This window comes from Pelodiscus sinensis, chromosome 6 (assembly GCF_052426305.1).
Source record: "Pelodiscus sinensis isolate ZL-2025 chromosome 6, ASM5242630v1, whole genome shotgun sequence".
NCBI lineage: Eukaryota > Metazoa > Chordata > Testudines > Trionychidae > Pelodiscus > Pelodiscus sinensis.
The window spans coordinates 49,838,523-49,866,108 of record NC_143057.1 but is presented as its reverse complement, the minus strand read 5'-3'; the positions used below and the strand labels follow the sequence as shown (position 1 = coordinate 49,866,108).

The 27,586-nt window shown below is 43.2% G+C and overlaps 1 protein-coding gene and 1 long non-coding RNA gene across 3 annotated transcripts in view; one reads left to right on the top strand and one right to left on the bottom strand.

The window, feature by feature from the left end:
- Positions 1-27,586, top strand: part of ROR2 (ROR family WNT receptor 2) — a 216,744-nt gene that overhangs the window by 2,440 nt on the left and 186,718 nt on the right. The gene's annotated exons all lie outside the window — the stretch shown is intronic.
- Positions 404-26,228, bottom strand: LOC112547263 (uncharacterized). Its single transcript, XR_003090999.2, has 4 exons — positions 26,091-26,228; positions 25,899-25,941; positions 20,875-21,001; positions 404-533 (listed from the first exon to the last, which is right to left on the bottom strand). It is a non-coding gene; the product is annotated as an uncharacterized LOC112547263 (long non-coding RNA).

The window sequence follows — 27,586 nt, the reverse complement described above, 5'->3', positions numbered from 1 at the left end:
CCTTTAAAAGCTTCTGCTGTGGAGATGGCGAGCCCTAGGTGTATGGTGTCGTTCCAGCGAGATACCATCCCCCCAGCTCCACCATTTTCTTCTTGTTTCTCAAAGCAGCTGGATCTGTTTTTAGGGGCCAATATGACGGGTGTGCAGGATTTCCAGAGAGTTTTCTCTACAAGACAGTACACCTACCACCCTCCCTTCCCTTTCGACAAAGTGTCACTAGGCAAAGTCCTAAGGTGCCTCACTTGCTTAATATGATTTTGGTGAGATGATTTCTGCCCTCTTGTAAAACGCTTGAGGTCTTTGACAGTGAAATAGCAAATAAATCACAAAATACTCCAAACATTTGGTTGCCTGTTCACCAAGTCTGCATATTCATTGATTATCTTGCATTCCCGTTTCACTCCTTCCCTTCAAGTGCTGGCAGAAGAACCCACCTCCTCCCCTGCAGATGTCTTTGATGGGTGATCCCTTAAGGATTATTCCCAGGATGTAGTCACATAACGTTTGCTAGTGACACAGCTATGCATAATTGACTGCAAAAACAAAGACAGACAAACAGTCTCAGATGTAAGTTCTCTGCATCTCCTGTGACTAGCAGTTGTCTCTACTGGGAGTTAGTACTGGAATGTCTTTTTTGTGGGGACAAAAAACAATGAGTATAAGACAAAATATACTAAGGAATCCCTGTAAAATGATATAAACTATGCATACACAGTCTTAATTTTGTTCTGAGATTGTAATGCAATACTAGTTTTCAGAGAGGTAGCTGTGTTAGTCTGTTTCAGCAAAAACAACAAGGAGTTGGGTGGCACTTTAAAGACTAACAAATTTATTAGGGTATTGGAGCATAAGATTTCGAGAGCTACAACTCTCTTCCTCAGATGCTGAAGAGAAAAAGAAAGAAAGAACTAGTTTTATTACTGTAGTTTCCCTTAGAGGCAATACAAAGTGGTTGTGGTTGAATGGTCCTAAATATAGAATTAAATCCCAAAACTGCAATTAAAAATGTTGGGAGAGTTTTCCTCCTCAGTTTACTTTTCCTTTAGCTAGGTTGGTTGAAACATAAAGTAATCTGATAAATTAGTATGTATGTAATTAGAGAATAGGTATAATCTGAACTCTTATCAGGACGTATGCCATTCTGATTTGTACTATTGAGTATTTTATTCTTATTCCTATTTTTGTTGTTCATTTACAGTAGGCTTAAATCATGTTTTAGTTTTCTACAATCTAAATAATATTTATCTTTTCAATAATTATTTTAAACACATTTTATTCAAATCATGACCTATTCCTCAATGAGACGTTATTATGCAGTAAAAATTAGGAAGACAGTTTGCCAGAACTGATGAAGCACAGGTAGCTTTCATATTCTAGAAATACAGAATTTAGGTTCCTTCATATTTAGGAATATGAATTTAGGTTTATAAATCTCACATTTTTGTTTCCCTGTATTGAATAGTCAAGTACATAGGCAGTAACATGAAGAGTGTGGTAAATTCAGATAAACAAAACACGTATTATACTATTAAATAATGTTCAGCATATCAAACCATCAAAATGTTATTTATTTAATGTTACATGCAAGAACTGCACATTTTAATGAATCTATATAACCATTTATGTGCCTTAGAAAGACTCAGGACATTTTTCCCCAATTAACAAAAAACCTACTTGTAGAAAAATCAAAACTCAAATATGTTACGATTTTACAAATACTGTGCTTTATAAAACTGTAGGTGCTTTATAAAACTCCACTAATGAAGAGAACACATTCATTTCTTTTAAGTACAACATTATTAAAGTCGTTACAGTGCAGATTACATCTAAATGCCTTTGAATATATTACTAGATGTAGTAAGAACCTTGAATTTTTAAAGTTCTATAGATTTAGCTACTAACCCCTTCCCTTCCTTGACTAGAGAGTCCCCATGAGTCAATGTAGGTTATTTGGCAAAATTCCCATGCAGCTCTGAAAATTGGAAGAATCTTAATACAATTAGTACTGTAATACATTTTACTAAATACAGGGCATGTCTGTGGTGAGCTTTTTTCCATGTACATGACACAAGTCTTTTTTGTTATAATTACAATGCCAGTTGTATAGCAGTTCAGTTTATTTTTGAGTCAAAAGGTAAATAAGGTTCCACTGAAACTTCTCCTCCTCCCCCGATTGCCTTGATTTTGTTAATAGCAATTCCATAACAAAGGCTTTTCTTCATAATCTCTTTTTCTGCTGTAAACAGCACAGAAATGCAACTTCATGGGGAGAAAGAGGTAGATTGACAGTCTGGGTGAATTAATCCTATTTAGTGAGCTTGCAGTTGTTTGCAGGAAAGATGATCTCTTTTTAAATTCACTGCACTTTTGGGCAAGGTGTTAATAGTATTGAGTATTGTCATTTGTATGGAAATGTACTTGTTTATTAATTACAAAACTAACAGTCTTAGCATAAACTTAAAAAAACCAAATGGTCTGGTAGCACTTTATGACTAACAAAACATGTAGATGGTATCATGAGCTTTTGTGGGCACAGCCCACTTCTTCAGATGACTTGAGTTTTGTGTTAAAGGGTTTTGTCGCAATATGCATTGAGACTCCCTTGATAATTACATGAATTTTAAGTAAAGATTTGTTCATGTTTTTTTTCAGGCTGTATATTCACAGAACCTCTTTTATCAAGTGAAATACTGTAATCAGTTAAAATGATTGTCAGATGCATTTAGCATCTGTATATGTTGGAAACAACTTTCTCAGTACTCAAGTTCTTTTTTCAGAGTACCCTTTTTAGTTTGTAAATTGTGTGCATAGCACATATCAAATAAAGCAAGTCACCTATGATTGTTATGCATCAGCTTAGTATGTTTGTAGAAGTGTGGTATGATGTTTCTCTTAACAGGGAAGAAATGCTGCTTACATTTCATTTAGTTTGTAATATTCTTGTAACTGTGCTCCCTGTGTAAAGGATGGCTTACTATTTAGGCTTGTTTATCTTCACAGGGGCTGTTACTTTGTAAAGGAAGTTGTCATTAGGCTCAGCATGTCTGGAAAGTATGCAAGTACTCAAGTCTTCTAATCCAGTGACTACAAAGTAGTTAAAGCTTCAAAGAAAAGGAATGACAGGATTTTGCTGCACTGAAAGACCATGCATTGTTTCTTAATCCTGGTTTTTATTGTTACTAATACTACAGGCTCCTGCAGCATAGTCATTTAGGACAAATAACAATTTAACTTAAAAAAGATTCTTTCCTCTAAACATGTAAATAGTTTGAAGTTAAATGTTCCCTAACAATTTACTTTTGTGCAAACCTTTTCAGCTGTTGGCTCAATATTAGTAGTGTTGCAAGCATTCTAGAAGACAGTTCTCTTTAATGATATATTCATCTACAAAAGGAAATCTAAGCAGTTTGGACAGATATAATTAGCTTATTTTTCATTAGCTTCACAAAACTAAATAAGATTATATCTATCAATTCCTATCATATCTAGACTCCAGCATGGTATTTGATGCAGTCTCTTACATGACCTTGTCATGTACTGGTACACAGCTTATTTCCATTACAAGTGCCAAGAGAGAATAATGTCAGTAATTCTTACAAACTTTAAAAAGTCAATTAAAGGCCCAAATTAGGAATTGACAGATTGATTCAGAGCATTCAGTGGTTCATTTAGCCTCGTATCCTGTCTCTGAAATCACAGGAAGGTGCAGGATATTAGAGCAGTAGTTCCCAACCTTTTTATACTGCACACTGGCAAACCCATTCACAAACTTTTGGAGGACTGGTAACATTTTATTTGCATATTCATTATGGTAATTAATTTGAAGAGGCCACATGTTATTTTACATCACATCTGTACACACACAATAGATGAGAGTTTGCAGATATCTGCAGAAGACACTGACCAAAGGTGAGATGTCAAAATAGTTTGTTTCAACACTTGCAATACCGAATCATTTTAACACGGCCAAACACTTTGTTTTTAGGGCTGATTGTTTTGTTTGTTTCGCTCCAACATTTGTGACAGGTTTGGGTGCCCCCCAAATGACGAGTTTGGCAGGAAATTTACTGTTTGCCAAAACGTCTCCCGCAAAGGATGGCTCAGCCCTGGGCCCGGCGGCTTCCACTCTCAGCCACCCTGGCACTGCTTTCTGCAGCATCTGGGGAAGCTGCCGAAAGGGCTAGCATGAGGCTGTGCACTGCTTTCAACAGGGTGTTCACAGGTGCATGAGTGTTTCTGGGGAAGAGGGCTTGCCGGCCCCAAACAAGCTAGGCCTTGGCACCTTGCTTCCCCTTGATCCCCGTCAGACACACTGACTATCTCGGCAGTGCCGCAGCTGGCGCAATAGCTACCATGCGAGGCCGCCCCATCTCCCCATGCCTGCCATGCAGGTGTTTCCGGCCAGTTCGTCACCATCAGCACCCTGAAGCTGGGCGGCGGGAGCGCAATAACACGTGCCAGAGCAAAGCTTCTTCTAACCACCATTCTGTCCCCTTCTCCCTGCCAGTCAGTGCCCAGCCTCCCTCTTCTGCCTGGCCCAGGGCAGCTCAGGCTTGGCTACCTCCTCCATTCCTCATGGACAGCAGCACCTTCCTTCCATGTCCGGTGGAGGGGGAGAAGTGGGCAATGAGACAGATGCCACTGGGGCTCTGTTCTAGCCACAGCACTGCTTGGGGCAGCCTGCGGGGCTCAGTGTTGTCTTGTGGCCCAGGAGCGGAATTGGAAGGGACAGTATGTGTCTACCCGGCATGAGTGTGGCTTGGCAGTGTGCCGCAGTTTGCGCCTCGGCACTGGTCTGCTGACCGACGGTTGGGAACTACTGCTCTAGAGTGGACTGTTTTGGAATGACCTTCTCACCCAAGGCAGTTAGCTTCTATCTCTTCTAAAATGGTTTATTCTGTTTAATATAATTGTGGAGGTTCTCACCTGTATAAATGTCTGCTGCTAAGTACAAATTAATACTACCATGCTGTGGAAGTGAGTACCACAGGTTAATCTTAGAATCAACTTGGAAGGAACCCAAGAGGTCATCAGGTCCAGTCCCTTGCACTCCTACCAGGACCAAGCACCGTTTCTAGACCATCACTGACAAGTTTGTGTCTAGTCTGCTCTTAAAAAATTTCTAATGATGGAGATTCCATAAATTCCTCTGTAGGCAATTTATTCCAGTGTTTAACCACCCTGACAGTTAGGAAGTTTTTCCTAATGTCCAACCTAAACCGCCCCTGCTGCAATTTAAGGTCATTGCTTCTTGTCCTATCATCAGAGATAAACGAGAATAATTTTTCTCCCTTCTCCCAGTAATAATTTTTAGGTACTTGAAAGCTATTATCATGTCCCCTCTCAGTCTTCTCTTTTCCATACTAAACAAACCCAGTTCTTTCACTTTTGCTTCATAGGTCATGTTTTCTAGAATTTTAATGATTTTTGTTGCTCTTCTTTGGACCTTCTCCAGTTTCTCTACATCTTTCCTGAAATGTGACATCCAGAAAAGGACACCTACTCCATTTGAGACCTAATCAGCATGGAGTAGTGAACAATTACTACTTGTTTCTTGCTTACAACACTCCTGCTAATATATCCCAGAATAGGGATGTGAACGACTAGTTGACTATCCGATAAGCAAATGCTTATTGGATAGTCGACATGCTAGTTGACTAGTCACTCCCCCAACACCTTGCTGCCTCTATTAGAAAGAGTGCTTCAAAGTAGCAGCGCCGCGTGCAGCCTGGGGCCTGACCCAGGGCTCCCCGCAGCGCTGCTGCTTTGAAATGCCACATGCAGCCCAGGGTGAGCTGGGATGCTTTGAAATGCCACAGGGAGTACAGGGCCAGCGGGAGCCAGCTTAAGTCCCCTGCTGGCCCCGTGCTCCCTGCAGTGCTTTCTCCTTTGAAGTGTAGCAATAGCCCTGGGCCTGTTGCTACGCTTCAAAGGCAGAGGAGCCTTTATCGACTAATCAAATAGTTGATGCAAATTGCAATGACCATTCGAATAGCCAATTAATCGCAATTTTACATCCCTATCCCAGAATGATGTTTTGCTTTTTTGCAACAGTGTTTTGCTTATTTTGCAACAATTTTTGGCCAGAAACCGACCATTGGGATTGTGCTTGGGGTGGGAACAGCACCTGAAGCCTCTCCTCCCTCCACTCCAGGATCACAGCTTTGAAAGAGAAATAGCAGAGCTCCCACTTTTCTGAGTGATAAGTGAGGTTGTGGGGCAAGCAGGGGAGCCTGCCTGGGACTCCGTGCTGCATATGAGGGCCAGATCTGCTGGCTGTATTTTGCTCAGGCCTGTTCTTGATGTTTGCAAATGAATTACTTAATTATTTGGTCTATTATCTTTCCTGGTACGGAAGTTAAGATGACTGGTCTGTAATTTCCTGGGTTCTCCTTATTTCCCTTTTTATAGATGGGCACTATATTTGTCCTTTTCCAGTCTTCTGGAATCTCTCCCATCTTACGTGACTTTTCAAAGATAATAGCCAATGGCTGGGATATCTCCTTAGTCAGTCCCTTTAATATTCTAGAATGCATTTCATCAGGCCCTGATGACTTGAAGACATCTAACTTGTCTAAATAATTTTTAACTTGTTCTTTCCCTATTTTTTTTCTTAACCTATCCCATTTTCACTGGTATTCAATATGTTGGCATCCAGTCACCACCAACTTTCGTGGTGAAAACTGAAATAAAAAGTCATTAAGCACCTTCGCCATTTCCACATTTTGTTTGTTTGTTTTTGTTTTGCCCTCTTCATTTAATAACAGGCCTACCTTGTCCTTGGTCTTCCTCTTGCTTCTAATGTTTATATAGAATGTTTTCTTGTTACTGTTTATGTCTCTAGCTAGTTTAAACTTGTTTTGTGCCTTGGTCTTTCTGATTTTGCCCTTACATACCTGTGTTTATTTGTTTATATCCATTCTTTGCAATTTGACCTAGTTTCTATTCTTTGTAGGCCTTTTAAAAATATAATTCAAGATCTCCTGGTTAATTCACAGGTTGGGGTGAGCGGTGGGTGTATGTGGGAGGGGGGAGGTCTTGTGTCATAATTCCTACACTTGTGCCCTTAATATGTCTCTGAGAAACTGCCACAATTACAGATCACGTAAAAACATTACTGTTAGATTTAAAACTTAGTTCTTGTATTAGAAAAGGCTGAACAACTGCAACTGCTTTACTTTCGCTATACCTACCTTTCATTACATTTGTCTGCTCTCTAAATTTAATAATTCCAATCTTTTTCATATTCTTTGTGGAAGTCCTTCCATTTCACTAATCAATCTGGCCAATAGTTTTAGACTTTTTTTTTTTTTTTTGAGATGGGATTGCCTTTAGAACTATGATGATATTCCAGGTGAAAGTGACATTGATTTATAAAATATTATAGATCTATAGTACTTATTTTCTAGCCCATTCTTTATATACCTTAATGTTTTGTTGCCTTTTTGTAATGTTTACAGCAAGGCTCATCTTTTTTTCCCCCTAGTGGTTATAGATAAGTTAGAACCCAGAAGCAATTCATTTCCAGTTGAATTATACTGGGTATTCTAGTTTTAGAGGGGAGAACCAATGCATATAATTATTAGGGAAAGATTACACCATATCCACCTGAAAAGGACATTAATTTAACCCTTGCGTTAATCTATATTAAATGCAGACTGAAAAAAATAAAGTATTATTCTCAATAGAGATGTAAAAGGTTAACCAGTTAAATGGTAAACATTAGTCTTACTGGCATGCTAACCTGCTTGCCAGTAGCCTGGCTGGAGCAGGCCACTCCTGTTCATGGGCCCCTAGCCCTCCATGGTTAACCAGTCAAACGTATTGTTTAACTTTTTAACTGGGGCTATGTCTACACTGACCGCTCTTGTGCAAAAACTTGCTGACTGTCTACACTGGCCGCATGTTCTTGTGCAAGTAAACTGACTTCTAATGTATGAAATCAGGGCTTCTTGTGCCAGGACTCTGGAATAATCCCGCTCAGGAATAAGCCCTTTTGCGCAACTATTCTTGTGCAAGAGGCCAGTGTAGACAGGCAACATGAATTTCTTGCACAAGAAAGCCCTATGGTTAAAATGGCCATCAGAGCTTTCTTGCGCAAGAGAGTGTCTACACTGGCAAGGATGCTCTTGCGCAAAAGCACATGCCAGTGTAGACGCTCTCTTGCACAGCTACTTTAACTAGCCTGGGTGTTTACTAGGAATGTCAATGTGTAGTCATTTACACAATTAACCAATAGTTGGGCTTATCAGTTAATCCTATCAACTGCAAACAATTCCCCCCTCCCCCCCACTGCCTCTGTACCAGCCGCAGCAAGGGATGGGGGAGGCAGGAGCTGGCTTTTAAGTCTGCTCTCTGCTTGTGCTGGCTTCTATGGAGCCATCTCCCTCTTTCCCCTCCACCCCCGCTCACCTCCCACAGAGGCAGCAGGATGGGATGGGATGGGGCAGGAGGGAGCCACCTGCCCCCCTCCCTCATGTGCTGCTGCCTCTGATAAAGGGGAGAAGGCAGATGGGAGCCGGTGCAGGCGGGAAGCAGTTTTCAAGCCGGCTACCCATGAATACTGGCTCCCGTGGAGCTGCTTCCTCCCCCCCGCCCCCCCCCCCCGCTGCCTCTTTACACAAATACCTGATAGTTAACATCCCTAGTATTTACATCCCTAATCAATCCCTTTAGGTATTATATTATCTTTCCCTGATTTAGTCATATTTTGCATGACATATGACATGAAGTTTTTACCACGTAGGTGACAACTGCAGTATTACCAAGGTCATACTGCATTTCCAAAGAGTTGCTCTGAGGTTATCTTGGTACGCTAGGGGATCCTAATCTTTTGAGTGGATATGCTTTCCATGCTTTAAAATCCTTGGACTAAATCTGCAAAGCATTTAGATGGCTGTTACTGTAGGCACCTAAGTTAAGTAATTAGATACTCAGATACTGTGTAACCCTTTAAGTGCCAAAAATTCCCATCTTTCTGCCAATGGGCATGAATTCATCTGCTTAACCCCTGGTGCCCGGTGCCTAACTTATGCTTAGAACCCAGTGAAAGTGAAAGACTAGATTCAGAGCACAAACCACAGCCAAAGGAGTCAAACTCACATGTCTCCCCCCAGTCATTCCAGTACTTTCCCATAGTGCAGGAGACCTGGGTTCAAATCCCCATTCTGCTTGATTTGGAGAAGGTGCTTGAACCCAGGTACTTCCACTTCTTAGCTGACTGACCTATGGGGTGCTTTGTAGCAGAGCTCTCTCCTATTGAAACAGGTCCACTTTGTACAAAATAGCAAAATATTTGGGTGGGTGGGCTGGAACAGAGACAGCATCTCTTGATATTCTAGTATTTAAGGAACTCCCCTAGGACATGGGAAAGTCCAGCTCAAGTCCCTGCTCTAGTGAATATTCAATACAAAGAGGAAAACTTTCAACAGGAGATTCCACTAGGACAGTGGTTCTCAAACTTTTTGGCCTGTGGACCACCTGGCTCAATGCAAACCTTTCTGTGGACCACCAGTTCCTAATGTAAACTCACTGTTAATTATATAATTATGCCTGAGCCATTTTGCTAGGGCTGCAGCTAGGGAGAATAGTTTAATTGAAATGATTAAGCATTTTAACTTTCTCATGTTAATCAAACTTTATTTTAAATAAAGTAAAATATTAATTTATGTCCAACATACCAGGTTCCCATGTTTTCTTTATTTATGGCGGGGGGAACGACACTTTTTTTTGGTTTGGTGGCCACTGACCCACAGAAAAATCAGTTGGGAACCACACAAGTGAGAAGCGAAAAAACTCCTCCAAAAACCCCTAACCCTCACTGATGTGGCCCCTAAGTGAGACATCTCACTCTTGTTGCGCTCCAGCCCCATGGAGTGAGGGGAAGGGTCAGGGAGGACTAAAGTTCAGGGCTTCCCCTAGGCCAGATTTACTTTTCTGGGGTTCCGGAGGTAGTGGATTTTGGGGACCCCCTTAGGTTCTGGGGTGGGGACAAAAATGAGAGGCTCAGTGTATGGGACAGGGCTGCCAGCAAGTAGGATAGAGATGAGGGTGCAGGATCTGGGCAGGAAGTGGGGTGCAAGAGGAGGTGAGGAGGTAGGGTCTGGAAGGGAGTTTGGCGGCAGGAGAGCGTGTGGGGTTGGGGAATGAGAACGATTTTGGGGGCGGAAGGGTGTTGGGGGAGTAACACAGAAAAGGTGAGAGGGTGAGAATGCGGCTGCACATCAAAACCCTTTTGGCTGGTTGATTATTGTGCTCCCATGTGTGCAAGGGGAATGAACACTGGTGCCTTTCTGGGTTATGATGGAGATTTGTGGTTCTTATTGCACCTATATGGCTCTGAAACTAAGAGAAAAAGAAGAACATTTGCTTCACTTATAGATGTAGATGTTGAAGCAGCTATTTATCTTAAAAATCCTAAGCCAACAAATATTCAGTATCATGGAGGGGAGAGGTCTCTCAGCCCGGCTTGTTTTCTGGCAATCCCAATGAGGTGTTGTCAGTAACTGAGGGAAGAGAACAGGGGCTGGAGGAGACCGATCCATGAAAAGCAATGATCCCCTGACAGACACAGCTTAGAGCTCTGGGGGAGATACCAAATGAGGGTCTGAGCTGCCAGCAGAAATATGTACTGGCATTAAAAGTATTTACTGTGCTGGAGACCTGCAGGGGAGCAAATGTCCCAGCTTTAATGCCAAGGGGGGGGGGGGGGGGGCTACAGATTATTGAACAATGTACAGACCTGCCAGCTTTCCCGCAGCGCCTGCAAACAGGCTGAAATTCTCCTTCACACATAATGATAAGGTGCAAAGAGGCTCCTGCTGTGACGGGGGATGGGAGACAAAGAAGTGGGGAGTAAAGGAGAGTGCAGCTTCTGCAAAGGAAAATTGAATCTTCCCCCCTCCCCTATCCTCCCTCTGTTCCAGCCTCCTTCCCCTCAGCCCCATGATATCCCCCCCCCCTTCGCCCCATCCTCCGTCAGTGCAGCCCCTGGCCCTGCATCCTCCTTCATCCCCTTCCTGCCCCCACATCCCTGTTCCCCTCAGTGCATGCATCGGCAGGGCAGCTGCACTGGGACTTGCAGCCTCCCCCCCCAACCCCTGGGAGTACTGCTGGGGCGAGAAAGGGCGGCAGTGGTGGGGAGGGGGCTGGAGAGCCACTTTTCTACCTGAACCAGCCCTTTGCCCACAGCTTGCCCCTTACCTGCAGGCTGCGGCTCCGGGGCTGGGGCAGGCGGAGCCTGGGGCTGCCTTCAGCCTGGCTGGGTGCACAGGGCACTGGGGAAAGGGCACTCCACCCCTGCATGCCCCCCACGGAGGCGGCATCAGCTTGTGACTAGCCGCCCAGCCTCGCTTCAGTTCTATGGAACAGCCCGAGCCCCTTCCGTAGCACGGGCAAGAGCCTGTATGGGAGGGGTATTAACCTGTTAGCTCTTTGGAGCTGCATGCCTACGCTGGGCAGGGGCAGCCCCAGGGATGCAGAGGCCAGCGCAGGGTCATGCTGCCCACTCTGCTTGCCGGGCTGCCCCAGTCCCTATGCCATGCTGTGCCTCTGCCTCCCCAAACCTCACATGCCTGAGCTGGGGGGGGGGAAGGGAGGGGCTGTGTTCGACCACCTGGGAGGCACAGACTGCACTTTGAGAACCTCTGCACTAGGATGATGGCAAGGTAAGAGCACCTAAAAGTTAAGATATTGCCAAGCTGAGCCTAAGTATCTTTGTGTCCACAGAGTCCTTTGGTTCCTACACTTAATATTACCCAATCAGTAATTAGGTTGTGTTCTTTGAAACCATCTTTTGAAAGATACTATAGATTATACAGACACAGCCTACTGCCAGCCCGTGAAAGCACTGATGATAAATAAGGTCTCATAAGACCTGTAAAGAACTTTTCGGAAGCTCTCTCACCTATATGGGTTTTGGGATTTTTTTTGTTTTTTGACTTTTTCTGGTGCGTAGCACGTGATTTGCCAGCAGGAATCTGCTGGGCATATCTCATCTAATCAGTTCATTCCCATTGTACAGGCTTCAGGCGTTGGTGGGCCTTGGGCCTCTTCTACTCTCTTCCTATAGCTGTGGTCACCAACCCGTTGTCGATCGCGATTGACTGCTCAATCGCAAGGCCTTGACCAGTCGATTGTGAGGCGTTCCGGTCCCCCCATTTCCTCTACCCCCAAGAAGCCCCACTACCTACCTCCAGCGACAATGGAGGTAGTGGTGGCTTCCTGCTGGGGTTCCAGAAATGTGCTGGCTGCTTCCTTGCCCCAGCCAGGAGCTTACCGGGGGAATCCCCAGAGGTGTGTGCTGGGACTTCCCTTCTCAGCGGGGGGAGCGGGTGTGCGCGGGGGCTTCCCTGCTCCTCAGGAGGCTCACGCCGGCCCCGGGGCTTCCTTCCTCTGCAGGGGAGGGAGTCAGGCCCGGAGGGGGGGTGTGTGGGGGCTTCCCTGCTCTGTCCCCACTGGCACCCTGTCCCCTGCCGCAGAACCCTGTCCCCTGCCCTCTCGGCACCCTGTCTCTTCTCCCCTGCCACCGAACCCTGTCCCCACTGGTACTCTGTCTCCTTTCTCCCACTGGCACCCTGTCTCTTGCCGAACCCTGTCTCTTGCCCTCTTGTCACCCTGTTCCCTCTCCCCTGCCCCCAGCCATAGAACCCTGCCCCCTGTTACAGAACCCTGCCCCCACTGGCACCCTGTCCTAGCACCCTTCCCCAGTACCATGTCCCCTGCTTCCACCAGCACACTTGGGGCCACATTAGTGAGGCTTGGGGGTTTTTGGAGGAGTTTTTTTTGCATCTCACTTGTGTGACCCCACCTACCTTTTCTGTGGGTCAGTGACGCCTGACTCAAAACAGGTTCCCCACCCTTCTCATGAATAAAAACAATGCAGAAATTTTTTGTGTTTGACATAGTATTTTATTTAAAAATGAAGCCTCACCAACAAACCCCCAACTGGGGCCAAGCCCCCATCTGGCCACAGCATCATAACTCTCCTGCACCCCCCTTTTCCCCCAGACCGTAGATCTGAGCCTATCATACACTGGAACCCCCTGCCCTGGGCCCCTCACCTACTCCAACCCAAATTCCTGAACCATCACATCCACAAGCCTGTGGCTTGCTTAGTACCCCAACCCTCCATCTGACCCCAACACTCCCCAGCCTGGAGCTCCCTCCCCGAGCCAATGTCCCCTTCTCCACCTCTTCCTGCATCCAGATTTCCTCCCAGAACTTGCACCTCTCACGCCTTCCCACACCCAAATCCCTCATTCCCACCCCAGAGCCTATACATCCTGTCTCAACCGAGCGAGGGTACAGCTAGACTGCAGGCGTTTTTCAGGATTCCAGAGATATCCCAGAAAAACTCTTCTGCATCCAGGGATGCGTTTGTTCTTCTGCTTTTTTTTAGTGGAAGAGCAAACTGGTAACCCCTGTATTCCTCTTTCCATGAGGAATAAGGGGGCTTCGAAAAGAAGGGTTTTTTCTGACATTCGGTCCAGTCTAGACAGGCCAAATGTTGGAAAAACGTCTTTCTACAGAAGAATTGGAGGGACAAAAAGCAGCAGTATAAGGGTTGGGGATAGCAAGTGATGGAGAGGAGGAGAATAGAGAGGGCAGGGCGGGGTGGGGTCTTGGAGGAAGGATGTGGCAGTAGATCTTGGCTTATTCTGTCATTTAAAAAGTCATTTTGGGTGTACAAAGATTGGAGACAACTGGCCTATAGCATACAGTTAAGCACAGGAGGACTGAAATGCTTTAGTCTTTCTTCTTCAACTTTTCTCACACCCTCTGAAAATGAAAGGCTTAATATAAAGTATCTGGGTGAAATTTCATGTCCTGTGAGATACAGTACTGAAAGTCAGACTAGATGACCTAATGGTCCCTTCTGGTCTTTCATATTAATCTGTGTTAGATCTCCCTAGGTAGAATATGAACCCTCACTGAACTTAGATCTCTGGCTTCCAATTGCTCTGACTGTTAAAAACTTTCCCTAATGTACATACAGCCTAAACTTTTTCTCCCATAACTTTAGGTCACTACTCCTTGTCCTGTTTAAAATTGTTTTAGGCGGTTCATTAGGAGCTCATCTGGTAAGCATTTCAAGGATAAAGTGGCTTCTTTAACTGATTTTCCTTGCTTTTGCCGGCTTAATGCCTTAACATTATTTTTCTATACTTTTGTGTATTTAGCTAGAATGACTTGACTTTGCTGTATAAAGAAAAGATAAATTCAGTCATGGTTCTGCTACAAGTTAGTCTTCACACTCAATTAATCCAAACTAGCTTTTCAACACAACATACTTTTAACTGTTGAACTGAATCATAAACTGAACTAAAGGATATTATATTTTAACATTGTAAAGATTATTCATTATCACTTTTGTTTAGATTGGAGTAAAAGATATAATTGATTTAAATTCAAGTTTTCTAAGAAAAACATTTAAAGTGTAATTGTATAGAGATATGTGTTCTTTTTCAATACCAACAATATCTGTTCTTGCCAGATTCTTTGAGCAGGTCCTTCTGCCTCCTTCTAGACCTTTGATACAAGGACTTATGTCTTAGGCTCACTTCCTAATACAATACCAATATTGCTTTTACTAGCCAAATACATATATTCTCCTCTTACATTTTATTTTAAAGAAAAATAAATTTCAGTCACAACACAGACACACAACTTAGGACATTTTAACAAGGTTTCTTTTTGGAGAGAGTCTCAGAAAATTATTTTGCTGACTCAACTGACAGCCAGACCAGGCAGGTTTCATTAGCACCAAATCAGGTATAGAAAAAGGGCTTCAGTGTTTCTTAGTGGATTAAGCATTCAGGGACAGAGAGAGGTCCAGCATAGAAAACCTTTGGAGCAATTTAACTCAGGAAAAAGCTTAGGCCAAGGTTCATATTTCCTTGTTTTAACGTAAATCAATAAGGACGAATATGAAGAAAGGGGCACTTGTAGACAAAGATGTTTGTATTATGTGTATGTACTTGATAGCAACATGGGAACAGTGTCTGTTTACATATATCTACATATGTAATATATTAATCTGTTAATAATCAACATAAGCACACACCAGAGTTGTGTATCTACACATTAAAATGCTCAACCATAAAGTAGCATGCAAACAAAAAAGACAGTATGAGCCCTCTTTTTCTTCAACTTTCTGTCACACCTCCTGAAAATGCTTCAGTAATACAATAATGTGTCTCCAAAATTCATCCAAATCAGAATATCAAAAAATCCTACTGTTTGAAATAAGACCACATAATACTGCACAACAGAACTTTGTCAGATATTTATAATTTCTTGATCTATACTGTTCAGTATATGAAATAAGGATTTGATTTTATTTCCTAAGAAATTTTAAGGATTGATGAAGAATAATGTATGGGGAAATATAATTTCCTTATTAAGTCTGTTATGCTAGTTTCCCCCTGCCACTCTGCATTTTTAAACTAGGTACTTCCTTCCTCTTTTAGCAGTCAGCACTTGCACATCTGGCTGCCACCAGTAAATTGTTTCATTCATTTATTTTTCTAAAATTTGTATTTTCTCATTTGGGACATGCAAATGTAATATCAGTGGCTCAAGAGGGAAGGCCATGACCTGTAATCTTTGAATATAGTGTAATTATTTGTTTCTAAAATTTTACTACCTTTGGGCATTCCTGTCTAATATGTAGAGAATTTCCTGTACCACCCCAACACCTGTAAGATAGTCTCTCCTGTACACTTAGGTTAGTTGGCATGAGATTCCAATAATTTTAAAATTATTTACTCTTATGTTAATACTGTGTCTGTGAAAGGATGTGCCAGTCAGAAATTCTTTTTATCTTCTGATACTATTGATAGGGCTATATTTTCAGATAATTCAAAAGAAAAAAAATTATAGAATTTCTTCTTTTGAGGTTTTTCTGTTAAAATAATGTTTACGAATTTGTAACTTCCTAACATTATTCTGCCATTTGAGGAGCACGGTAATTTTGATTCATTAGAGAGATTAAATAAAGTCACAAATTCTCATGTCTGTCTCCCTATATCTTTAATATCCTCTTTCATGGACTGTCATAAAAATATTTTTTAAATTCAAATGGATACTAGGGTATCCCTAGTCCCTTTAATTATTTATATTGAAGAGTCACTTATTTATACTCAAGAAATACTAGCTTTAAACTGTGTCTACACTACAGTTTCATGCCAGTCTCTACTGGATATACTCTCAGCCACCAGATTAACTGCAGTGATGGCTGACGTCTAACACTACTTTCCTTCTGTTGGTGGGTATATCCTTTATCAAGAGCACTTCCGCCGACTCAAGAGGGACAGTGAGGGGACTGAAAGCCAGGACTCTCAGCTCTAGGTAGCTCTCCACTGGTGCTTATCTGCCCACCGGGGCTACTTTCCTCTGTGCTCCCAGATGGTAGTGAGTGTGTAGGGCTTCTTGCCTCTGCTCTTAGCTCGGAGAGAAGAGGGGTACGTGTGTGGGGAGCCACCTGGGGTTTCTCACGTCTGGCAGGGAGATCCACAAATGCTGCTTAGTTCAGTTTTAGGACCTTCATCCAAAGCCTTGCATTACAGCAGGTAAAAATGAATTATTTTTAAACTGAATGTGTCAGGTAGGAGACTCTTCTGCCCTAATTGTTAGGACATAAACCCCATATGAACTAAAACTAAGAAGTTACACACAGTTTATACTTTCCTACTAAAATGTTAATTTTGTAATTTAAATATAACTGAGGAGTTGAAGTATATATTAGGGTAAATGTGAATTCAAATTATCTGTCCATAATTATCTCATAAATATTAGGACTCTGTGTTTGAAAGAAGTGATGTAGACCACTGGTTCTCAAATTATGAGTTGGGGAGGGAGGGTCATCCATTGGGTTAGTCCTGGGGGAATTCTGAAATTTTGCTGTGTCTCCAAATATAACAATTGTAGAATTCCCCCAGGATTAATGGTGTCACCAGGGCTGTCTTAGACTTGCTGGGCCCAGGGCTGAACTCTGAGGCCCTCTCCCTCCAATCAAGGGCAGTGGGGCTCTGGCTTTAGCTCTGGATAGTGGAGCTCAGGTTACAGGCCTCCTGCCCAAGACTGAATTCCTTTGGGCTCCTGCTTTGTCCTCTCTCCCCCCTGCACCTGGGGTTGTGGGGTTCAGATAGGCTCAGAGTTCAGTGCAATGAAGTCTGAGAACTTCTGATGTAGACCACAGATGCATCATTTTGAAGGGTTGTTTTAAAATAAAGTTAAAGAAACAAAAAGAATCTTTTGACAAGCTACAAACATATTAACCTTGTGGAAAATACCTTGACTGAGGAACAGGAAATAGATATCATCTAGAGTACCCTGGGAACCCTGGTAGCTGAAGTTGACACTGTTTGAGCCCTCCTTGAAAAATTAAAATATTCTGAGATTACTGTGGTGCCTGATCATAAATGCTCCTCTCTTTGACCAAAATCCTGTGCATAGGGATAAGTGATCTGGCTTGGATAAAATTACAAGCTTGAGCAGGATCTGAACCAAACCTATTTGAAGATAATTTTGCAGTTTTAATTTTTTTATAACTCCACTTCCTAGTTCTGTCTGGAAGCAATTTAATGCTGCAGGGGTGAATAATCTTGAGGTATTTCCAGCCAGGCCAGAAGCAATATTAGCTGTCTTGAAAGACTGTGTCTGTTATTGCTAGAATTGTAACCCTGTTTTGCAGACTTGGTTGGGTATTCATATGTGAATTTTTGGATACTTTTCCAACTTGTAGAATCGACTGAAGCTCTCTCATTTATCCTGTCTTATTTTTGTCAGCATAGTGCTGTAGAAGGTTTATTGAATCTTTTAAATCCTGATTCATTAAGCATGTCTACTATCTAGTTTCATGACTTATTTTTTAAAAATTTCAGAACATACAGATGGAAGGTTTTGTAAAAATATTCAACTATATTGAAGATATGATCACAGCTTATTTCTTTATATTAAAACATTTTAATAGGTGCCATAATTGGACAGAAGGATTCTGGGAATCATTCACAAAGTTAGAAATGACATACAGATGAATGAACAATTTTATAGAATGGGGAATGTGTAGTAACTGCTGTTGCAGACAGAATGCATGAGTTTCTAAAAAATTCAGAAGAAAAACGTGTCTGTCTTGTGTTTTACCTATTCTGAAATATATCTGATAGTATCATTTTTTTGAAGAAAACTTGCACACTTCATTGAGGTGTAGATATGTTAAATCTACATCAAAAGTAGGCAATGAGTTTGCCATACAGAAATAATTTTGAATGTTATCTTATAAATCAAGGACCAGTCTGCCCTGGTCCTTATGTAGGGGAAAAAGTGAAAAGTTTTAGGACTGATTCTTTCTTTTTAACATTGTGCCCCAACAATAAGGAATATGTCGGAGAACTTCAGAGAGCTCAAGGACTACACTCTGTGCACTCCTGGAGGTTCAGATTACTCTGGAGCATGGGTTCCCAAAGTGGGGTGGTGCAAAGAAATTCCAGGGAGGGGAGCAAGGCTATTGAGCCCCATACACCCTGTCAATCCCACCCCAAGTTTTGCTGCTATTTTTTTGGGAGGGTTTCTCAAAAATCAAAAAGGGGGCGTGATGCCGAAAAGTTTGGGAACCACTGCTGGAGGATTACCATCCATTGAGATGGAGGGGCAGTTTATATCTCAGAGCTATAAACTCTTTGAGGCTCTCTGCAGTCTCAGTAAAGCATCTTTGCAACTGTTACACTTGCTTAACAATCTGAAGTTGCTTTTTTGTTTTGTTTTGGTAACCATAACAGCTAAAGACTTAAGATGAGACTCTGAAGAACTGATATCTGTCTGCACCTCTCCTTCCATTATTCAACTGTGCACCCCTCCCTCCTGTTTGTAGGAAGCCACCCCCACCCTTTAGGTAACAGGGAATATACAGACTTTGCAGGCTGAATGCTCCCATTGTGTGCCACAGAGATAGGGGAGGGATTGTTCCTCCTTAGGACCAATCTGCCCCTCAGCTAACTTTGGGATAACTTTGCTCTACACCAGGGGTTCCCAAACTTTTTGACACAGGGATCAGTAAATCCATTCATGAGCTTTTGGAGGACCGGTAGAATTCATTTGCATATTCATTAAGCAAATGACGAATCTGCAAATATGTTATTTTTGGTCCTCCCAAAGCCCACAGGGCCATCTTTAGCAAAGCTTTTGATACGGCCACCCACAACATTCTTACCAGCAAGTTAAGGGAATATGAATTGGAAAAATCGACTGTAATCCAATAAAACCCCGCACCACTACATCATTTATTGAAAAGGGGCTCATTTATTTTCAGAAAGCTGACTCCATCTTTGGAATTTTTTATCCATAGTCTCATTCCGGATGGTGAATGCACCAAGTTCTCTCCATTCTGACACATTGTAGTGCCTTTAAACCTCGCTGTCAGCAGTGGGGATATTTAAAAGGCACTGCTTTTACATTTTTATTCAGGATCTGCGTGCACCCTGAACTGTCCCACTCCCCGCTGGCCGATTCCCTTCTCCCCCTGCCCCGGCCTGGGCCAGCCCCGCTGTCCCCACCAGCCGATTCTCTCTCGATCTCTCCTGGCAAGCCCTGCTGCCCCCGCCAGCTCTGCTTCCAACGGCCGGTTCCCCAGCCAGCCCCACTGCTCCCCGCCCCCCCCCCCCCCCCCAGCCAGCCCTGCTTCTGACGGCCAGTTCCCCTCCCTATCTCCCCCGGGCAGCTCCACTGCCCTGACCCTGCTTCCCTGCGGCCCATATCCAACCCCCTCTCCCTCCTCCACAGCCAGCAATAAGAGCTCACCTGGTAACCCTCACTCTGCCTCTGCCGGGAGCCTGAAACATACGACTGCATCCGCCCAGCCTGCTGAGGGCTTGGGGGACCCGGCACTGCACGGACAGTCCGGGACACCCTGGCAGCCATGCTGAGGCCCGGTATTTTTTTCCCCGCGGCCTGGTACCGGGCCTATAGTTTGGGAAACGCTGCTCTACACTATCCCTCAGTACAAGCCAGGACCTAAGTGTCACAGCCTGGTCCCAAGGGCATAAATTCACACTACAGTAGAAACTCTCATTAATCTGGAACCCTTAACTCTATGTGCCTGTGAATTCTGATTAAACTATTTCCCTTTCTGTAATAAAGCACAGTATATTATCATAGTTTTTAACAAGAGAAGGAAATTAATTGTTTTGCAAGGCAGAAGTGAGGCAGAACTAAATGGTAAAGGTTTTGCACATTTTTTTTTCTGGGTTGTGATGAGGTTTACTGTCATTTCTTTTTCAAAATTTGGTCTCAATTTTTTTTTTTTAAAGAAATGCATGTTTGCAACATTTTAAGGGATTAACCACAGTCCTTAGTGGTTTATGCTTTCTTTTTCCTCTCTGCTGTGGGATAAAAAGGGTTTAGAAATCCTTAATTTTGTGTGGTTAAGTATGTGACATAATCATGTGGTTAATTAGCATTACTGCATAGCTCAGAATATGTAACTTCATTATCATTGTAAACTTGAGTCCACAGACTGACTAAATGTTCAAAGTTAAATTAAAACCATTTAATACTAGACTATATGCATTTCATAAATGTTTGCCACACATCATGCTTTCTCTCCTTCCCTGTCAATCTTGTTTAATCCCCATTTTTACACATTCTGTTCCTTCATTCTAACTTCTCCCTTCTCTTCACATATTTTCTATTTCCACCTTATTATGTATGCCCATTTTCTCTGCCCACTCTCAATTTCACTCTAACCCTTTACCCCCGTCTCCTAGCTTTAGCTTCTAATTTGCTACAGTCAAGAGTACACGTTAATATATGCTTCTTCATCAGTGTGGGCCCTACCATAAAGATAAGAAGACAGTGGAATTGTAGTTCTTGGTTTACCTGTCCATTTGCAGTGTTGGTTCTTGTGATGGGTAGGCACTTCAAGTCACTGAACAGCTGGGAGATGGTTATAGTTGAAACAGTGATGGAAAGATGAATTCTTCAGTCTTATTATGAGGGTTCCATGCTACAATGAAAATAATGGGCTTGGCCCTTAACCCTTTTGAGAGAAGTCAACTTTTTTTTTTTTGCTGTGAATTAATACGGTTGTTTATGAAAAAGTGGAAATTGTGAACTCTCTTCTCCTTTTAGTACATATAATAGTCTGTGCAAGTTTCTTCATACTTTTCTCCCAGTGACTTTGATCTTTGAACTAGCAAGGCCACTGTCTTTGGCAATTCTGAATCAGTTAGGTCAGATCTGGGCTCTTCTGTAAAGGGACTGCCAAGTTATACTGAAACGTGTGGTGGTTTTTATGATTTGAATGAATGTTCAAAATGGACTCCTACATGAGACTACCAAATGTCTTTAATTTAAAAACATAATTTGCAATGGAACCATAAGTCCCAAGGGTAAAAGGCCAGTGCTTTCATTTTTACTACTTAGTCATCATTCCTCCCTCTATAGGGGATTCTTTTTTCACTGTGCAAGGCCTATGGTTTACATTGCCTCTTTAAAAAATGAGTTCAGTTGATTTAATGTTCTGTTTTGTGATGAAGTATCCTGCCTAGGTCATAGTTTAGCTGTTAACAAGATATTTATGAAGTGGTAAAATTTCTCTACTCTGTGGTGAATTTAGTCTCAGGAGTAGGGCAAAAAGTTAGCTGAATAAATACACTTTCAAATTATATGTTAAAATTAAATGCAACAATTTTAATAGTTTAGAACCACTTAAATCAGTTATATTTCTGGAACAGCTCAAAACTATTGTAAGTTGATCTTTGCTGAAGGAAAGGCTGAAACCGTTTCAGTTAGATGAGTAGTGCACAAGGCTGTTCCAGAGAGCAAAGCTTCTGCTTTATAGAACAACTTAAATCCATACCCTTATGCTGTATATAAACTCTGAAACATATTTAAAAATAAGGCCCCATTCTTGAGCTCCTTTCTCTGACAAAGCTCCCATTGACTGACTTATGGGAATATTGTCTAATAATGGACCTGAAATGTTGACTTACAATTAACATTTCTGATTGAGTGCTAGAGGTGGTAGTATTTTTGTGAATGTGTAGCTGTGTGTGTTGGTAGTGATGTTACATTTGTGATAACAGCAGTATGTTCCTTTCCTCTTTGTTTAGTCACTGTTATTTGTATTGTGGTAGTATCTTGGGCAAGGGTGGGGAACCTTTTTTTGGAACGGAGGCCACTGACCCACAAAAAATCAGAACCCCCTGACTGAGAAGGAGAAAGACACTCCCTGCAATACCCTCCCATACCAGAGTCTAGGGGGCCCAGGCTAGTAGATTTTGAGTGTCCCACTCCTGCAGTGAGGCAGAGAAGGGGCTGGAGTGGCAGTGCCGACTCCCCAATGCTTGGGGGAGGAGGCCCTGAGCTTTGGGGACGGGATCCAGGCAAGCTAGGGGCTCCCGGGCTTGAGGTTCCACACACCTGACCTTGGGCTTCACTGTGTTAGGTATTGACCCATAATGAAAGATGATTGCTTCCCATAATTATCTCTGTTAAATCATGAGAGGTTTTTTTGACTTGTCAGCAAAAGTATTGAAACTTAAGCTTGGTTTCAATTCCAGTTGCACCCATGACCAACAGTGGTTTCCCTAAATATTGTTCATATATGTATGAGTGGCCTATAGTAGCTTTCTGCAATCTTCTCCTTCTCTCCCCCCCCCCCCTTTTTTTTTTGGTATACAGGCAGTCCCCGGGTTACGTACAAAATAGGGACTGTAGGTTTGTTCTTAAGTTGAATCTGTATGTAAGTCGGAACTGGCGTCCAGATTCAGCCGCTGCTGAAACTGACCGCCAGTTCTGACTTACATACAGATTCAACTTAAGAACCCCAAGCGTCCCCAAGTCAGCTGCTGCTGAAACTGATCAGCGGCTGATTCCAGGAAGCCTGGGGCAGAGCAACTCTGCCTGGGGCAGAGCAACTCTGCCTCGGGCTTCCTGTAGTCAGCGCTGGTCAGTTTCAGCAGCGGCTGATTTGGGGACGCCTGGGGCAGAGCAGCCGGGGTGCTGCTGGGTTGCTCCAGTAGCACCGCTCCTTGCTCCTTGGTGCTACTGGACCAACCCAGCAGCACCCCAGCTGCTCTGCCCCAGGCGTCCTGATTCAGCCACTGCTGAAACTGACCAGCAGCGGCTGAATCAGGACCTGGGGCAGAGCAGCTGGGGTGCTGCCGGGTTGGTCCAGTAGTGCCCAGAGCGGCGCTGCAGGACCAATTGGCAGCGCCCCAGCTGCTCTGCCCCAGGGTCCACAACAAAAGCCTGGTCTGCAGACCAGGGACACGGGGAGCAGAGCCGCAGCGGCAACGGCAAAGTCTCAGAGGCGCGGGACCCCGCCGCGGCTGCGGCTTCAGTCCCGGTGCCCCTGGTCTGCTGGAGACGGTCTCCAGCAGACCAGGGGCACCGGGAGCAGCTTACGAATGGGGCTTTCTCGCCTCGGAGCTCGCAGGTAGCAATCCGCCACCTCGACCTCCGGGGCGAGAAAGCCCCGTTCGTAAGTGCGGATCCGATGTAAGTCGGATCTGCGTAAGTTGGGGACTGCCTGTATTGGCAAACTTTATTAGATTGCTCTTCTGGGATTTATTGCATTTGAGTGGTGTTTATTGGGGGGAGACTTGCACAGTATTTAATCTGTGTAATTAATTAGCATGGCATATCAAATATGTCTCTTGAGTTTCAGCTCAGCAGAAGCTAGTCTTAGTTTCTTGGAGAGAGGCTGCATGTCTGCTAAGATCCATCTAGTTCAGGTAGAGAAAACTATTTTCTTATAGTTGCTATTTCTGTCTGACTTTGGCAAGTAGTGGACTTCTATATGAATACTTTCTGTAGTGCAATTCCTCCAGTTACTGGGAAACAGCTCTGTTTTATATTTTGGCTCTCATAATTATACCTTAGACTTAAAAAGGGAAATTTGTTTTCCAGTTCTGTTTTTGCAATAGGAATGAGATCTTACTCAATTTCCAGGTTCATTGAACCAGCAAAGTGGTGAGAATGGCCATGAACCAAGCCAAACCTTGCTTGTAGATTTAAAGGATTTGATCGTGAGGGCTCGGGAGGTAGATGGGGAGAGTGCATTTGTTTGAACATGGACTTTTTTTCCCAAATTTCAGGGCCCAGGAATAATTTCCGACAGAAATTTGTCCCTGACCTCTGGTCCCCATTGACCTGCATTTGAAAGACATGACTTCATAAACTGTTTTGAGTTTATATTTTGTCTTTAAACTACTTTGTCACTTATAGCTAACACCTCATTAATGTTCCTATATTATTAGTGCCACAAATAATGTAGCTTTGCTAATGTCATATCAAACTGAAGGGAAGATTCATATTTTTGCTTGGAAAATGAAGCTCTCTAATTGAACAGTAGTCAGTTTTTTCTATACAGGCAGTCCCCGTGTCTCCCTGGTCTCCAGCAGACCAGGGAGAGGAAGCAAAGCGGCGGAGCACGCGGACAGCCCAGATGCTGCCCCCGTGCTCCGCGGCTTTGCTCTGCTTTGCTTCCCGTCTCCCTGGTCTGCAGACCAGGGAGACGGGGAGCAAAGCAGAGCAAAGCCGCGGAGCCTGAGGGCAGCAGGACAGCCACGGCGCGTCTGGGCTGTCCCGCTGCCCCCGTGCTCCGTGGCTTTGCTCCGGACGCCTGGGGCAGAGCAGCTGGGGCGCTGCCGGTTGGTCCCGTAGCACCGCTCTGGGCGCTACTGGACCAACCCGGCAGCACCCCAGCTGCTCTGCCCCAGGCGTCCTGATTCAGCCACTGCTGGCCAGTTTCAGCAGCGGCTGAATCAGGACGCCTGGGGCGGAGCAGCTTGGGTGCTGCTGGGTTGGTCCAGTAGCGCTGAGGAGCGGTAGCGCTACTGGACCAACCCAGCAGCACCCCAGATGCTCTGCCCTAGGTGTTCCCAAGTCAGCTGCTGCTGAAACTGACCAGTGGCTGACTACAGGAAGCCCCTGCCCCGGGCTTCCTGGAATCAGCTGCTGATCAGTTTCAGCAGCAGCTGACTTGGGGATGCCTGGGGTTCTTAAGTTGAATCTGTATGTAAGTCGGAACTGGCATCCAGATTCAGCCGCTGTTGAAACTGATCAGTTTCAGCAGCGGCTGAATCTGGACGCCAGTTCCGACTTACATACAGATTCAACTTAAGAACAAACCTACAGTCCCTATCTTGTACGTAACCCGGGGACTGCCTGTACATATATTTCTCAGTTATTCCTTTCAGCCTGTCAAATATACAATTTAAACAAAAACTGGTCTGGTAGCACTTTATATAGACTAACAAAACATACAGATGCTATCATGAGCTTTCATGGGCACAGTCCACTTCTCTGGTCATCTGAAGAAGTGGGCTATGCCCACGAAAGCTCATGATACCATCTATATGTTTTGTTAGTCTATAAAGTGCTACCAGACCAGTTTTTGTTTAAGTTTATCCTGTACAGATTAACTCGGCTACCCCCTGAAGCTTCTAAATATACAACTGTTGGGACTGGTCTTGTGCAGGGCAATGAATTTTTGAATCCCATATTAAACAGAGTCATTTATGTAAGTATCCTCTGCATGTCTAGCCATAGCAGATGGTAGAATCATACCGTCTGTAAACTATTGTTGGCTACACTTCTCAACCTCCTCTCCTGCTGCTTCATCAGGTGTAGTGTGGAAGGCCAACACCTCTATTGGACATTTCCATTTGTATTTTGGGGTCCTTCCTCCCTGTCCTCCATGATAGAAAAATGCACGGAGATAATTTTTCCTCTTTGCTAAATATGAAAGCAAATTTTACCATTTGTGATTAAACCAGATTATTTTGGTGAACATATATTACTTTATTGCGCACATAATAAACTTTTAAAAGTATGAAAAAGTACTAACCAGAGACAATATTACTTTATAAAATTGGAACTGAAAGGGTTTTTACCTGCCAAGAGTTGAGTCTGGATTTCTGTGATACTTTGTAGAACCTAAAACAGAGCAGGAGTAACAGTCTTCACACAACTTTATTTGCCACGTCAAGATATCACATGCACCTAAGTACTTTGGACTTAAATAACACTGTTCAGCCCCCCTCCCCACCAAATCCAAAGAGCTCATAGAATGTTACAAATATTACCTAAATCTTCAAATGCTGTGCCGTAGTACTGTAGTGTAGCTACTTGCTACAGTGACAGAAGGGTTTTTCTTTCACTGTAGTAAATCCATCCCCTTGAAAGGGGATAGAATTCTTGTGATAATCAAGCAGCGTCTGTACCAGGGGCTTAGGTTTGGTTTAAGTATGGTCTGATCTACACGTCACAGTTAGGTCATTGTGACAAAATTATGCCTGTACACTACACAGTATACCCATGTCCTGCCAATGTAAATGTTATGCTACGTGGATATAACTCCACTTGGACAAGAAGTGCAGTGCTTATGTCAGTGAAGTTAGGGAGATTCACTATCTGTGTAGACACTGCATTATATACACTGGATGTTTTGTCAATTTCATGGCTTCATGTTAGAATTGTGAAATTGACAAGAAAGCTGGGTAGCAACATCTAGGTTGCTTCTAGCTCCTCACGCTAGTGGGGATACACCTGTCCAGCTACTCTGAGAGGTGAGAAGCCTGGGTGTCTGTTTTCTGTTGCTTCTGGCTGAGAGGCAAGAGCCTGGTAAAGCAGCTGGGCTTCTGGTAAAGAGTTGTATGGAGCCAAGAGAATTTGCATATCTTCTTCCGATCGCATTTTTGAAAGAGTATCTTTTGAAACTGAAAATAGTCTGGACGCAGTTTTTTCAGAAAAAAACCTTTTTTCAAAAAAACACCCCACGTCAACCTCCTTCTTTTAGGAAGAGTGTTTTCCGAAAAGGATTTTTTTCGAAAAAACTGCGTCCAGGCTACTTTTATTTTTGAAAAATCCTCTTTCAAAAATGCAATTGGAAGAAGATATGCACGTTACCATGGAATTTGCATATCCTCTTTCAAAAGATTAGTATAGTTTAGACGTACCGTTGGTGAGGTTACACTCCACCAACAGAAAGAAGGTGTTGTGGACATCAGCCACACTGGAGTAGTTAGGGCAGTTGACTGTAAGTCAACCTAATGTAGATCAACTTGTAGTATAGATGTTCCTGTACTTTTCAAGGGTGTGAATTTTTCAAACCCTGGGTGACACAGCTAGTTTGACACAAGTTTTAAGTGTAGACCAGGCCTCAATTTCCACAACCATAGAACTGGAACAGTACTAGGTAACTAGAGAGCCTGAGGCAGATAGGCTAAGTTAGCAGACCAAAACACCAGAGAAGTTTTGTGAAGGCCATGATTAGAACTTGGATTTTCTGACATCCAGTCCTGTGTTTAAAAGCAGTTCTTATGTTACCACACAATATGATCCAATGTGTATTTTGTTTTGAGATATGTTTGTAAATCTTAAGAACTCAGTCTTGCATCTGTGGAGGAGAATAATGAAACTTCCATAGACTTAAGCTGGGGCCCTAATTCTGAAATATAATGATGAAATGTTTTAAACAAGTTCACAACATGAATTCTTTTCTTTAACTGTTTTCCACTAGAAATAAAACAGCTTAGTTTTATTTGGTGGTATGTGTTGTGTTTTTTTTTGTTTGTTTGTT